Genomic DNA, 15,205 nt, shown 5'->3' with positions numbered 1-15,205 from the left:
TGTCTGCTTGCTCTCATACTAATTTTGTTTACAGGTAAGCGAAAACAATTTTAATCGTTCGATGACTGTTGGATCTGAGAAGAGTAACATGATCACCTACGAGAGAAAAACTTCAAATTCGTCTAAAGTGGTGAGCCCAGCTGATATATTAATGGCTATTTCCTACTCCTAAGTTTTAAATTGATTAATATTCGTAATAACAGATCAGCACTTCCGTGGTTATGCAAAATGTTTTCCATCTTTCGTAGTCAAGTATTTATTATGTTAGGATATGTTATAGACAGTTTTGAGGATGGTTACCACTGAGAGAAGTCAATAATCTAAGAGCAGTTTTTGTGATGGTGGAGTAGACTAAAAGAAAAAAAAATCTATCTAGGGTGAACTTTTTGTCTTCGATTCTATACCAGCTATGTAGCAATTTATTGCCTACAAAGCTATCAGCACCCGAAGATACCTAAATCCAGAAACGTCAGTTTGAAATGTTTCAACACACACACATGCATAGTACGTGTGAAGTGCAACATTATGTAAGGAAATAAAATATATTTTAAAGGAGCCTTAGGCCTAATCCAAATTGTTGTGTCAAGTGTATGTGACTGGTCGCATACAATAAAACCTGCATTAAAAGCCGGCATTAAAACCTGGGTCATACAACTCTACTAATGTGTGATATAACCTTACGTAACGAAATGAAAGTAGAGGATCACTAGGAGTTAAAGCCCAAACGTTGCTGACATCAGCATTTGTAGAATTCATGATATCACTATCAGCATTTCTGGAATCATCGACGCCAGCATTTGGTGCTCAGACAGCTGTACTTGTTATATTTATCTGATATCAGCATCAGCAAACACGAAATCCCCTTCCCCTCCACCCCTCCCCTGCAACAAACAATTTTTTTAAATATTCTGAGCAAGTACAGCTGTTGAGAGGCATGCTACTAGGAAGAGCTCCACTTACACCTGGTATAATTCACGGTAAATGATAACAGCCAAACAGTTGCAGGATAAAGATTTATTAAAATCCTTCAGACGGTTTCGGTGTATCTAAATATACCTCCATCAGAAGCAAAAATACACATGAACAGGAAGACACCTTCATTAGCAAAACATTTAGCAACGTAACTGAAATACGAGAAAAAAAAACCACTTATAGCTTTAAGTATCCATGAAAATTACCAAAGTATTACAAGCACAAAAACTATTAGTCGCTAAAATCACATCCTGCAGTGGAGGTGCATAAAACAATCGAGCCAAAGGTTTCGTCAGTAGTTAAAATATCACCTCCGTCTGAACAGCATAATTATGAAGATATGGTCGATGCGAACACGGCATATTATCAGTTCAAAAAAATGGCTCTGACCACTATGGGACGTAACATCTGTGGTCATCAGTCCCCTAGAACTTAGAACTACTTAAACCTAACTAACCTAAGGACATCACACACATCCATGCCCGAGGCGGGACTCGAGCCTGCGACTGTAGCGGTCACGCGGTTCCAGACTGAAGCGCCTAGAACCGCGCGGCCACACTGGCCGGCCGTATTATCAGTACTTAGCCTGTGAACTAGCTTGAAGAGGGTGTGGAAGCACTAGGGCAGACAGTTCCACCGACAGAGGGCACTTGTGGTATGCGCGAGACACTCGCGCACATTCAAACTCAGGCATACATACCCATGCGCATCAAAGTTTTAAAGGTTGTGTTAATTCAAACCCTGTGTCTTAATAAATAAAACACATTAGAACCATTTAAAACACCTACACACAATAGAAAGTATGAACACCAACTTGCTTGTGTCCTAGTGTCAAGTAGGTGAAGCTTGCGCTAAGGAACACATCTAACAAGACAGGGAAGAATCTCGCGCAAATTAAAGACTATGATACATACTAGCGATAAACGAACAAAATGTTATAGTAAATTGAAACCATCCGTCATCATGAATAAAAAACATAGCAGAATCATTTAAACCACACATACACATCGAGAACCGCGAACAGCAATAATCAAAATACGTGAAATCCCAACAAGACAGGAAAGAAGCATCTCACCAGCATCAACAGATACGAAAACTTGCTTTTAGTCAGCCAAACTATATTACGTTAGAGCAAGAAGGGGTTTGAAACTATCGAAAAATTTTTTGTTTCTAACCTGAACCTGCTCGTTAAGAATAAATCCATCTTTCTGAGATAAATGTTTGAAAATTTCTAATTCTTCGAACAGGTCCAGTTTGTAAACCTTACTCAATTCGTGTAGCAATTCTACGTCATCAAGTTTACGTGGCATATGCTGTAAGAGCAATAGATGTTCAGCAAACGTTGAATTGTACACGTTTTCCCCGTTTTTACCTAGCATGTGTTCTTTATGTCTTACTTTAATGGGTCTATCTGTCTGTCCAACGTAATATTTGGGGCAGTCGTTACAAGTAAACTTTTAAACTCCGGATTTAGTGCCAAGTTCTTCCCGTGACCCAATAATATGAATCACTCTTTGTTTTAAGTTATTATTTACGGAAAAGGCAACTCTGTAACCGTATTGCTTCTGTAGGAGTCTCTTTATCTTGCGTGATACGTTCCCCAAAAAAGGAGTAGAAATAAAGTTATTGTCCTCACTCTTTATCGCCCTGTTATCTCCTAAGGTTGAACATTTTACTACTGTTTTGTTTTCTAACAATTTGGTCAATTAACATAGGGTTGTGTCCATTGTTAGTAGCTATGGATTTTACTATTTAGATATACCGAAACCGTGGTCAAGGATTTCAATAAATCTTTATCCTGTACTGTTTGGCTGTTATTATTTACCGTGAAGATTTTCAACAGTTCCTGCTTCAGCCATGTTTAAAATTTTGCTGGTACCATTTTTGTTTATTATAACACAATTGGTTTCGTGGATTAAAGCCACATCGTCAGGTGCAACCTACACAAAAAAAGCAAACTGCAGTGGACATTAAAATTAATAAAGGAATGGAGCACGTCTTTACCTTTCACTCGACGTAGTACTCATGATATTCTCTGAATAGTAAAATTTGACTAGGAGCGATGGGTGTGCATATGATCTTTTAATGGTGTCAGTATATTTTAGACACTTCTTTTTTAATTTTAATATCCACAGAATTTTGTGACACTGTACTTTGCTTTTTATCACATAGGTTGCACCTAATGATGTAGGGTTAAGCCATGAAATCAGTTGTGTTTTAATAAACAACGCTTGTACCGGCCATAAGCAGAGTTGCTCCCAGCGCCATGCTTTCCCATCTGGCCGGTGGTGCTACGTATGTGGGGTACCATCATCAGGCTCTCAGCCATTTGTTTTGGGGCCTCAAAGTGCTGACATTTCAGTCAATGGAGTTCAGTCCCCCCGCCCCCACGCTTCGAGCAATTATTATTTTTATAATTTGATTGTTTGGATGCTGTCTGTATTTTGCCCCAGTACAAAGTGCTACGAATAGTGATCAGTTGGGAAGAAGAAGACTATCGGTAAGTATTTTGTCCATCAATTTCAAATTATTATTATTATTACTATTACTATTTATGTTTTTCTATACTTAGCGTTTTGTTAGCGTTGTTACAGATGAGGACACCCAAATGATCACATCTCAACTGAAGCAGTAGCATCAGTCGTTCTCCATAGGATATCTTCATGATCTTAAAGACGTGGTGTCATTTGACCATGACATAGCAGAGCCTAAGCTCCAACCTGAGCTTCTGCTAATTACTATCAGAATACTGCTACTCACCAATATGTACAATTAGAGCGTTCAGTGTCTCAGTAACAGAGTGCAGTACGCATGGTGTGAATGGGACTATCTGTGTACTATGGCAATGTTCATAGAGACGAAGGTGACGACCGATTACCACCCATGGTATACCCTTATTAATATTAGTATGTTAAAGGGTGAAGTTTCGATTGTCAACATGTGTAGGGAGGCAGTGGTTTGAGTTGAAATCTGTAGTTGCATTCATATACACTAAATATTCAATTGTGGTGCATTTTAATAACTTGCACAATATTTTACTGACTGCAGCAGGCTCAGCCACTGGCGTCCTTTTATTGGAGATGCATACGACGACTTTATTGACTATTTGTGTGTGCACAGGGTGAATATAAATCAATTAAAATGGTGTATAAATGCCTGAGTTCATCCAACACCTAAACATGTATCTGAAAACCCTATAAGCACAAATCTTATGGAGGCCAAATGTACTGAAATAATGCATGTGTATGTATGAGGGGTATTCAATAAGTAATGCAACAGATCTTTCTTGTCTCAGGCAGTTTCTATTGAAAAAAATGCGGAATTTATTGTGGGACGTCCCACTTCAGACCCTACACTTTCAGCGGTGGTGTTACAAGTATTCTTAAAAATGACGTCGTAACAGAGGTGCATTCCAAGCTATAAACTGTCATTGAATTTCCTCTGGCGTAAACCTGACCGTCACACGTATTCATTGGCACTTGCAGGCTTTCTACGGAGACCTGACAGTGAACAAAAGCAAGGTGAGTCATTGGGAAAGGCGCCTGTCATTATTTCAACCAGGTTGTACAAACCTGTCCGATCTCCCATGTGCAGGCCAGTCACACACAGCAGGAATGTGTGGATACCCTCATTCGGGATGATCGCCGCACAACTTCATATCTCTGTTGGTAGTGCTGACAAACTCGTCCATCAGTTTGAGTATGTGCCCTCTGGGTTTCTCTCCACGTAACAGAATACCACAAAGACCAACAGGGGACCACCTGTGCAGAATTGCTTGTTTGCGCATTGTGAGGCTGATTGTGACAACTTTTTGTCGAACATTGTCACAGGCGATGAAGCACAGGTTCGTCACTTTGAATCAGAAGTAAAACGGCAGTACATGGAGTGATGCCACATCACCTCTCCTCTGAAGAAAAAATTCAAAGCTGCTCCCTCAGCAAGTAAACTCATGGCGGAGTTCGTCTGGGGCTCTGAAGGAATTATTCTCTTTGGTCTTCACTTAAAATTTCCGGCCTGTCAGCTTGGAAGTTTTAAGTGAAGACAATACCGGCCATGAAAGCCTACACTTTACATTCTGTTTGGTGTTCTGTCTCATGGTGCAGCGACTACCTCTGAAGTGTGTTATGCTTCCCTCAGGACATTTAACAGGTTCGTGTGTTCGTTGCCAAAAAATGCAAACGAACTTGTTCTTCTCCATGATATCATATAGCTTCACGCAACTCTATACACCCGAGAAGAGTTTACAAAATTTCATTGGGTTGTTCCTTCTCATCTACCCTTCAGCCTGGACCTTATATCTTCCGACTTCAATCTGTTTGGCCAAGTGAGTGAGGCTCTCTGTGGGAAGTAGTACGTGTGCGGCGGGGCGGGTTAAAATTGTAGCGTATATGTTTCTTTGTTCACTTATCTTCGGCGTACTGTGCACTACAAAAGTTCCACCTACCTCAGTACGGCGTCAGATCACCAGCCCGTTTCTCTGCATACGTAGATACTGTTCAGACAATGTTAAAAGCAGCGTTGAAGAAAAACACCGTCAAAACTTACGTTTGAAAAGTCCGCGTAAACTCTGGCGGCAAGTTATCCTGTAATATAACACAATTTTCGGGTGGAGAGTAATTCCTTCATCTCTTTAGAAAAATGGCAATATTCTGCCACGAGTTCTTTTATTTCCTTAGGTTCAAAATTAAACACTTGTCATCAGCCAGAATTTAATTAATGGATAACATCACTGTCCTCAGCTCACATGCAAAGCAGCCAGAAATGTACTTAAGTCCAACCCGAATTGTTACGCGATCTACAGTCAATAGTTTGCTGCAGTATATCAGTTGCGCTACTTCTCAGCTGATTTCTAATAAAGAAATTGCTCGACAACTATTCCATAAACGGGTATGAAACATGCCACACGGAATTTTACAAAGGCCGAAAGTTCACAGGCGTTTATCTCTCTAACAAATCACTTCACCAAGCTCAAATTTTCATAATCTGTCCGTAAATGCAACTTCTTTCATGGCAATATAATCTGGACACGAGAAACCACTAACTTCTTCATTTTACTCCTAATGTAGACGGACACGTCCAACATGACCTGCACGTCCGATAGCTAGCCAGCGCCTGACTGACTGCCGTTCCTTCCAGGGCATATAACTACTTGCAATGCATGGGAAATGCTTAACTATGATTGGTTGTTGAAAACGACCTGCCGCCGTTGGATAAGCAGCTGCAGCAGCAAGTCGTATACTCCTAGCTCACTCATTTGTTACATAGTTTAATTCTTAATTTCTTTGCGTGTTTTTGGTACTTGCATTGTTTAATTCATAAATTTCGGGCGTATTGTAGTATTTGAGAGTTGTAGCATCGCGTTTTAGTACCTGAATAGTGTAAATTCGCGTAGTCGTTTGTCTTCTGTTTTTGTTTTGAACGGCCAATGTCGGTTGGTCACAGTTAGTGTGCTCCCTACCGCCGTTGGATAAGCAGCTGCAGCAGCAAGTCGTATACTCCTAGCTCACTCATTTGTTACATGGATTAATTCTTAATTTCTTTGCGTGTTTTTGGTACTTGCATTGTTTAATTCATAAATTTCGGGCGTATTATAGTAATAGTGTAAATTCGCGTAGTCTCCTTCCGCCGCCGAGCAGTGTCAGCAGTGCGCAAGTAGCAGCATTACTGCATTTACTAGGCAATCTTGTATTTTAATAACCGTTTAAATTTTGTCGATTTGTTTGCGCTCTCTGGAGATTAGTTCAGACGTTCTTTGCAAAACAGTTTTTAGCATGGATAGGGACTGAAACTGCTGTGTTCGGATGCAGGCTGAGTTGGCATCCCTTCGCTCCCAGCTTCAGGCAGTGTTGGCTTCGGTCACACAGCTTGAGGCTGTTGCCAATGGGCATCACTGTGGGGGTCCTGATGGGGGTTTGTCGGGGACAGCCAGCTCGTCCCACGTATCCCCCAATCGGACTACGACTGTGGTTGCCCGGGATACTGCCCGCATTGAGGCTGATCCCTCCCCTGTGGTAGAGTGGGAGGTCGTCTCAAGGTGTGGCAGGGGGCGAAAGACATTCCGGAGGGCTGAACGGAAGGCCTCTCCAGTTTGTCTGACGAACCGGTTTCAGGCTCTGTCTCAGGCTGATACTGATCTTCGGCCTGACATGGCTGCTTGTCCTGTTCCAGAGGTTGCCCCCTCAGTCTGCAAGATCCGGGCGGTCGCAGAGGGTGGGCTTACTGGTAGTTGGGAGCTCCAACGTCAGGCGCGTAATGGGACCCCTTCGGGAAATGGCAGCAAGAGAGGGGAAGAAAACCAATGTGCACTGCGTGTGCATGTGTCATTCCAGATGTGGAAAGGGTCCTTCCGGATGCCATGAAGGGTACAGGGTGCACCCATCTGCAGGTGGTCGCTCATGTCGGCACCAATGATGTGTGTCGCTATGGATTGGAGGAAATCCTCTCTGGCTTCCGGCAGCTATCTGATTTGGTGAAGACTGACAGTCTCGCTAGTGGGATGAAAGCAGAGCTCACCATCTGCAGCATCGTCGACAGGACTGACTGCGGACCTTTGGTACAGAGCCGAGTTGAGGGTCTGAATCAGAGGCTGAGACGGTTCTGCGACCGTGTGGGCTGCAGATTCCTCGACTTGCGCCATAGGGTGGTGGGGTTTCGGGTTGCGCTGGATAGGTCAGGAGTCCACTACACGCAACAAGCGGCTACACGGGTAGCAGGGGTTGTGTGGCGTGGGCTGGGCGGTTTTTTAGGTTAGATGGCCTTGGGCAAGTACAGAAAGGGCAACAGCCTCAACGGCTGCGGGGCAAAGTCAGGACATTCGGGGACCAAGCAGATATCGGTATTGTAATTGTCAACTGTCGAAGCTGCGTTGGTAAAGTACCAGAACTTCAAGCGCTGATAGAAAGCACCGAAGCTGAAATCGTTATAGGTACAGAAAGCTGGCTTAAGCCAGAGATAAATTCTGCCGAAATTTTTACAAAGGTACAGACGGTGTTTAGAAAGGATAGATTGCATGCAACCGGTGGTGGAGTGTTCGTCGCTGTTAGTAGTAGTTTATCCTGTAGTGAAGTAGAAGTGGATAGTTCCTGTGAATTATTATGGGTGGAGGTTACACTCAACAACCGAGCTAGGTTAATAATTGGCTCCTTTTACCGACCTCCCGACTCAGCAGCATTAGTGGCAGAACAACTGAGAGAAAATTTGGAATACATTTCACAAAAATTTTCTCAGCATGTTATAGTCTTAGGTGGAGATTTCAATTTACCAGATATAGACTGGGACACTCAGATGTTTAGGACGGGTGGTACGGACAGAGCATCGAGTGACATTATACTGAGTGCACTATCCGAAAATTACCTCGAGCAATTAAACAGAGAACCGACTCGTGGAGATAACATCTTGGACCTACTGATAACAAACAGACCCGAACTTTTCGACTCTTTAAGTGCAGAACAGGGAATCAGTGATCATAAGGCCGTTGCAGCATCCCTGAATATGGAAGTTAATAGGAATATAAAAAAGGGAGGAAGGTTTATCTGTTTAGCAAGAGTAATAGAAGGCAGATTTCAGACTACCTAACAGATCAAAACGAAAATTTCTGTTCCGACACTGGCAATGTTGAGTGTTTATGGAAAAAGTTCAAGGCAATCGTAAAATGCGTTTTAGACAGGTACGTGCCGAGTAAAACTGTGAGGGACGGGAAAAGCCCACCGTGGTACAACAACAAAGTTAGGAAACTACTGCGAAAGCAAAGAGAGCTTCACTCCAAGTTTAATCGCAGCCAAAACCTCTCAGACAAACAGAAGCTAAACGATGTCAAAGTTAGCGTAAGGAGGGCTATGCGTGAAGCGTTCGGTGAATTCGAAAGTAAAATTCTATGTACCGACTTGACAGAAAATCCTAGGAAGTTCTGGTCTTACGTTAAATCAGTAAGTGGCTCGAAACAGCATATCCAGACACTCCGGGATGATGATGGCATTGAAACAGAGGATGACACGCGTAAAGCTGAAATACTAAACACCTTTTTCCAAAGCTATTTCACAGAGGAAGACCGCACTGCAGTTCCTTCTCTAAATCCTCGCACAAACGAAAAAATGGTTGACATCGAAATAAGTGTCCAAGGAATAGAAAAGCAACTGGAATCACTCAATAGAGGAAAGTCCACTGGACCTGACGGGATACCAATTCGATTCTACACAGAGTACGCGAAAGAACTTGCCCCCCTTCTAACAGCCATGTACCGCAAGTCTCTAGAGGAACGGAGGGTTCCAAATGATTGGAAAAGAGCACAGGTAGTCCCAGTCTTCAAGTAGGGTCGTCGAGCTGATGCGCAAAACTATAGACCTATATCTCTGACGTCGATCTGTTGTAGAATTTTAGAACATGTTTTTTGCTCGAGTATCATGTCGTGTTTGGAAACCCAGAATCTACTATGTAGGAATCAACATGGATTCCGGAAACAGCGATCGTGTGAGACCCAACTCGCTTTATTTGTTCATGAGACCCAGAAAATATTAGATACAGGCTCCGAGGTAGATGTTTTAGCAAACAGAACACAGCATGTTGTTATCAATGGAGAGACGTCTACAGACGTTAAAGTAACCTCTGGAGTGCCACAGGGGAGTATTATGGGACCATTGCTTTTCACAATATATATATATGACCTAGTAGATAGTGTCGGAAGTTCCATGCGGCTTTTCGCGGATGATGCTGTAGTATACAGAGAAGTTGCAGCATTAGAAAATTGTAGCGAAATGCAGGAAGATCTGCAGCGGATAGGCACTTGGTGCAGGGAGTGGCAACTGTCCCTTAACATAGACAAATGTAATGTATTGCGAATACATAGAAAGAAGGATCCTTTATTGTATGATTATATGATAGCGGAACAAACACTGGTAGCAGTTACTTCTGTAAAATATCTGGGAGAATGCGTGCGGAACGATTTGAAGTGGAATGATCATATAAAATTAATTGTTGGTAAGGCGGGTACCAGGTTGAGATTCATTGGGAGAGTGCTTAGAAAATGTAGTCCATCAACAAAGGAGGTGGCTTACAAAACACTCGTTCGACCTATACTTGAGTATTGCTCATCAGTGTGGGATCCGTACCAGATCGGTTTGACGGAGGAAATAGAGAAGATCCAAAGAAGAGCGGCGCGTTTCGTCACAGGGTTATTTGGTAACCGTGATAGCGTTACGGAGATGTTTAATAAACTCAAGTGGCAGACTCTGCAAGAGTGGAATGTTTGAAGTGGAATGATCATATAAAATTAATTGTTGGTAAGGCGGGTACCAGGTTGAGATTCATTGGGAGAGTGCTTAGAAAATGTAGTCCATCAACAAAGGAGGTGGCTTACAAAACACTCGTTCGACCTATACTTGAGTATTGCTCATCAGTGTGGGATCCGTACCAGATCGGTTTGACGGAGGAAATAGAGAAGATCCAAAGAAGAGCGGCGCGTTTCGTCACAGGGTTATTTGGTAACCGTGATAGCGTTACGGAGATGTTTAATAAACTCAAGTGGCAGACTCTGCAAGAGAGGCGCTCTGCATCGCGGTGTAGATTGCTCGCCAGGTTTCGAGAGGGTGCGATTCTGGATGAGGTATCGAATATATTGCTTCCCCCTACTTATACCTCCCGAGGAGATCACGAATGTAAAATTAGAGAGATTAGAGCGCGCACGGAGGCTTTCAGACAGTCGTTCTTCCCGCGAACCATACGCGACTGGAACAGGAAAGGGAGGTAATGACAGTGGCACGTAAAGTGCCCTCCGCTACACACCGTTGGGTGGCTTGCGGAGTATAAATGTAGATGTAGATGTAGATGTAAAAACAATCCTTCGGGTTCTTTTTCGCGTTAAAACTGTCCTACGCCAATCAGCATTCACAGATGCATTTACGTCACTCCATCATGCAAATATTAATAAAACGTTTAACAAAACCAAACGAAAAGAAAACTAATCTTGAAATAACTTTAGAAAATTATTATTCTGCAAATGGCTATTCTGGCTGCCTTCTTACAAAAGCAAGTTCCCTTAGACAAACGTCATCAGCGGGGTGGGGAAAAAACACAGCTTTCCCATGACACAGTTACGTAATGCTGTACATCATATAATGTTGAATCTTTACGTATGTCCCACATACACACCCTCACTCGCTCTCATTTACTCACACAACAACACATTAAATAAATACTGATCTTTTCTGAATTTTATATTACGAAAATTAAAAATAGTTAACATTTTTGTTTATTCAAATAAATTGACCTGACATTATGTGAACTTCAGTAATGATTCCAAATGATACTAAAAGACAAACTGTTATGAGTCCTAACTGACTTTAATCTTACAACTGTCGGTTTGGAGTGTTTTAGGTGATTTCCTCTAACTCTGAAACTATGACAGATAGAAAGCTGAGATTCTTACACTATCACACAAAGGACAATATATTGACTTTTAACCAAATTGAATAATATTTAATATAGTTTACTTAGATTCTTAGGGGCTTGAATATTCTGTCGCTCGAATTGACACAGGTACGCTTCCCACGGCTAGGCTAGTGACAGGTGCGAATGAGTCACGCTAAGATACAAGCGGCTGTTTTTATCACTGCCAACGGCTCCAAAGCTACGAGCCGTACTGCAGAGTAGTGCAATAAAAGCTATTGCGTATTGATTCGCGACGTTACACGTGATGACGGGGAGATCATTGATGTAGCAAGATTTTGGCTTCGATGCCGACCAATAGAATGGTACCTGCAAGTATATAGGCCCTCACAGTAAGGTGGCGTAAGGTTGTCGCACTGGACAGATGGTTTTGTAGCTAAAAGGAAAAAAAATTCCATTACCTACGGAACGTCCCTCTTATGGGCAGCTTTTGGCCTGAAGATGATTCAGGCCGAATTCAGGGCACATAGAAAATAAATATTTTGTCAATGCTGTAAAACTTAGTGATTTTGTCGTTCTTAGGAATATTTTCTCTTATGTTTAGGCAGATATTAGCACTTTCCTCTTTACAATGTGTAGCTGCCGTCAGCCAAGACAATTATGACTCATCACGTCCTTCATGCTACACCCACTGTCGATGGAAAGCGTTTTTTTTTCAGTTTTAAAGCGGAATTCTACCTGCCTATTAGGTAGAGCGTTCCCAAATTAGTGAGATATTCGTTTTATCGAAATGTATTAACAGATAGAGTAAAACAGGAGTAGTACACCTGTACTCGCACAGTGACAGCACCGCCCTGGCCCGCGCTGACTGCTACCGCCACACAGGAGCGCTGCACAGTCGCTGCTGGAGTACTTGCTGTTCTTCGTCTTACTGCGCCATTTAATACGTGGCGCTAAGACAAGTAGACTAATGTGGGACCGTTGCACCAAACGGGCTCATAAGATTTCGGTTTCAAAATCTTTTACTTCGTAACAGGAAACAAACCGACCCTTTCTGTCGACACAGGGCGTCGCACAGAAGAGTTATGAGCAGTATTTGTTTGGGCTGACTTCCAGCTATGCACTGCATCAACTCAGTTTCCATCCAATACCTGCCGACACATTAGAGCGAATGCGCCTGGCGACTCTTATGAAGGCGATCAGGTATATGTGTAAATAAATAAATGTTGTACAGAAGAAATTGTTCTCATTTGTTTTCACTCTACAATAATTTTCTTGGCGAAAGGATTAGCGTCTTTTATGAAGAACAACACTGATATGAAAAATTAACTTGCGATTTATTATCATTAACAGTAATATTTCCATAGTTATTTGCAATAGTTTTTTAATAATTACTCTTTTTCTCTCAAAAAGAGATTGTTTACGTGTAGAGCTACGTTACACTAACAAAATTCATTGTTTTATACGTGACTATCAGCATTTGATGCTTACATGCAGATGTACATCATTGAATTGTATTGTATGGAACTGTGGAACTGGGCACCTAGAAACGATGGAGAGGCTTCGTCCCCATCTTAGCCTGCAGTGGTACACAACCCCACAACAGGCTACAGCAGTCCACTCACCCCACCGCCGCCCCACACCGAACCCAGGGCTATTGTGTGGTTCGGTCCCCAGTGGATGGCCCCGGGAACGTCTCACAACAAACGAGTGTAACCCCAATGTTTACGTGGTAGAGTAATTACGGTGTACGCATACGTGGAGAAAGTGTTTGTGCAGCAGTCGCCGACATAATGTAATTGAGGTGGAATAAGGAGAACCAGCCCGCATTCGCCGAGGCAGATGAAGAACCGTCTTAAAAACGATCCACAGACTGGCTGGCACACCGGACCTAGACACTAATCCGGCAGGCAGATTCGTGGCAGGGACCGGCACACCTTCCTGCTCGGAAACCAGTGCATTAGACTGCACAGCTAACTGGGCAGGCCGATGTACATCATACTAACACTAAGAGATGAGGAGAGCGATTTAACATACAATTCATTGTTTTATTCATGACTAGCAGAATCTGATTCCTTGCCTGCAGAGATACATCACACCACCACTATTCATTCTTTTATGCAATAGTTACATGAATGAAAGCAGCTGATTATTAACATATATCACACTATTTCCATAATTGCTATGGATTTTTGTAATCATTTTTTACGCCGTATGGAGACTAGCAGCTGCAGGTGAAGAAAAAGAACCACACACAAATGCATTCACGTGTACACACACACACACACACACACACACACACACACACACACACACACACATATACATATATATATATATATATATATATATATATATATACGCAAGCACACAAAGTGTGTGATATAAACCATGCATATAGTAAAATGTGCAGTGCACATGGTATATACCTAACATGGGCGCCATCTTAAAATAAAGTATCTGGAACCTAAGTAATTTTTAAAATAGAAATTGGCTCGTGTGATGTATCAGATTACATCAGCCTATACTGACAAGTTCATTGCTGCAAACAGCAGTTATGATTATGGTTCAAAAGTTGCAACACATTTTGCTTGGAATTACAGATTTGACTGTTCTCCATGAAGGCAGTCACTTAATATGTACGAGATGTCCCTCTCAGTCAACGCACATTTGAAGGTGCTGAATGCGATTGCCATGCTCTTGCACAAGTATATCCACAGAAATGCTGGCACACGCTTCTCCAGTGCTTTGCTCCAGACCGGTCTAGATCTTATTTCCTCTGCATATATGTTCCTTTAAATGACCCCAGAGATGAAAGTAGGTGGTGTGAGATCAAGTGATCTGGGTGACAATTCCACAGAACCACATTGGCCAATCCAATGACCAGGAAACTGGCCACTTAGCCACTGAAAAACAACTGCTCCATATTGTGTGGAGCCTCATCCTGTTGCAAGTAAGAGGGGAAACTCCCATCTTCTTTCACAACTAAGGGAAACACCACTTCTTACAGCATTTACAAGTAGCCTTGAGCATTTAGGTTCTGGTCAATGAATATGGGTATCCCATATTCCACACCATACCAATACCTTTACATAACCAACTACCTTCGAAGGTTCTATCCAGTGGGGATTTTGGTCACTCCAGAATCTGTGCTTGTGATGGTAGACTTCACCACTGACAATAAAGTTTGTCTCATCACTGAACAACATACCTTGTGCAAAAGGCAGGTCTCGTTACTCGCTCTGGGTCCCAAGTGGAAAACTGCATATGCCTGTCTGGGCCATCCTATGCCTGATGCTGGAGCAGCTGAATCTTGATTGGGTGCCATTGACAAGTATGAAGGATCCATACGATCGGTAACTGGCTGATTCTACAGTCCGCTGACAAATATCATGTTCTGCAGTGTGGGCTCTTCACAAGCGACGCCAAAACCATTGCTGAGGTTGTCTCATCAGTAGCACTGTTTGGATGGCCACTCCGGGCCTTGTCAGCCACTATGGTCCCAGTTTTTCGGAATTTCGAAATTAAGCACCTGCAGCGTTGTGTGAAACTGGAGATTGTTCTTGGTGCCGATTTTTAAAATCAGCTGCAATGACAAGGAAACTCCGTTCTCCAGGCATCAAAATGACCTCATTTCTTTCCACTGTGGTCAATGAAATCATCAATTAACTGCAAAAAAAGCGTAGTAACTGTTGATTCATAACTGCTACTTCGAATATGTTTACAGGAACGAAACTGTCAGAAAATGCCGCCTTCCCACTTAAAAAATTTACTTAGATTCAAGATGGTCGATTTTAAGATGGCGCTCATGTTCAGTACTTAATGTTAAAGATAGACCACTTTGCCCGTACCA

General features: G+C 42.4%; 1 pseudogene; it reads left to right on the top strand.

Annotated features, from left to right (window-relative positions):
- The window catches only part of LOC126456356 (ATP-binding cassette sub-family C member 4-like), a 212,906-nt pseudogene that overhangs the window by 99,286 nt on the left and 98,415 nt on the right, over positions 1-15,205 (top strand).

The sequence above is a fragment of the Schistocerca serialis genome, chromosome 2, assembly GCF_023864345.2.
Source record: "Schistocerca serialis cubense isolate TAMUIC-IGC-003099 chromosome 2, iqSchSeri2.2, whole genome shotgun sequence".
NCBI classification, from domain to species: domain Eukaryota; kingdom Metazoa; phylum Arthropoda; class Insecta; order Orthoptera; family Acrididae; genus Schistocerca; species Schistocerca serialis.
Note: the sequence above shows the minus strand (reverse complement) of the source record. Positions and strands in the feature narration are given on the sequence as shown.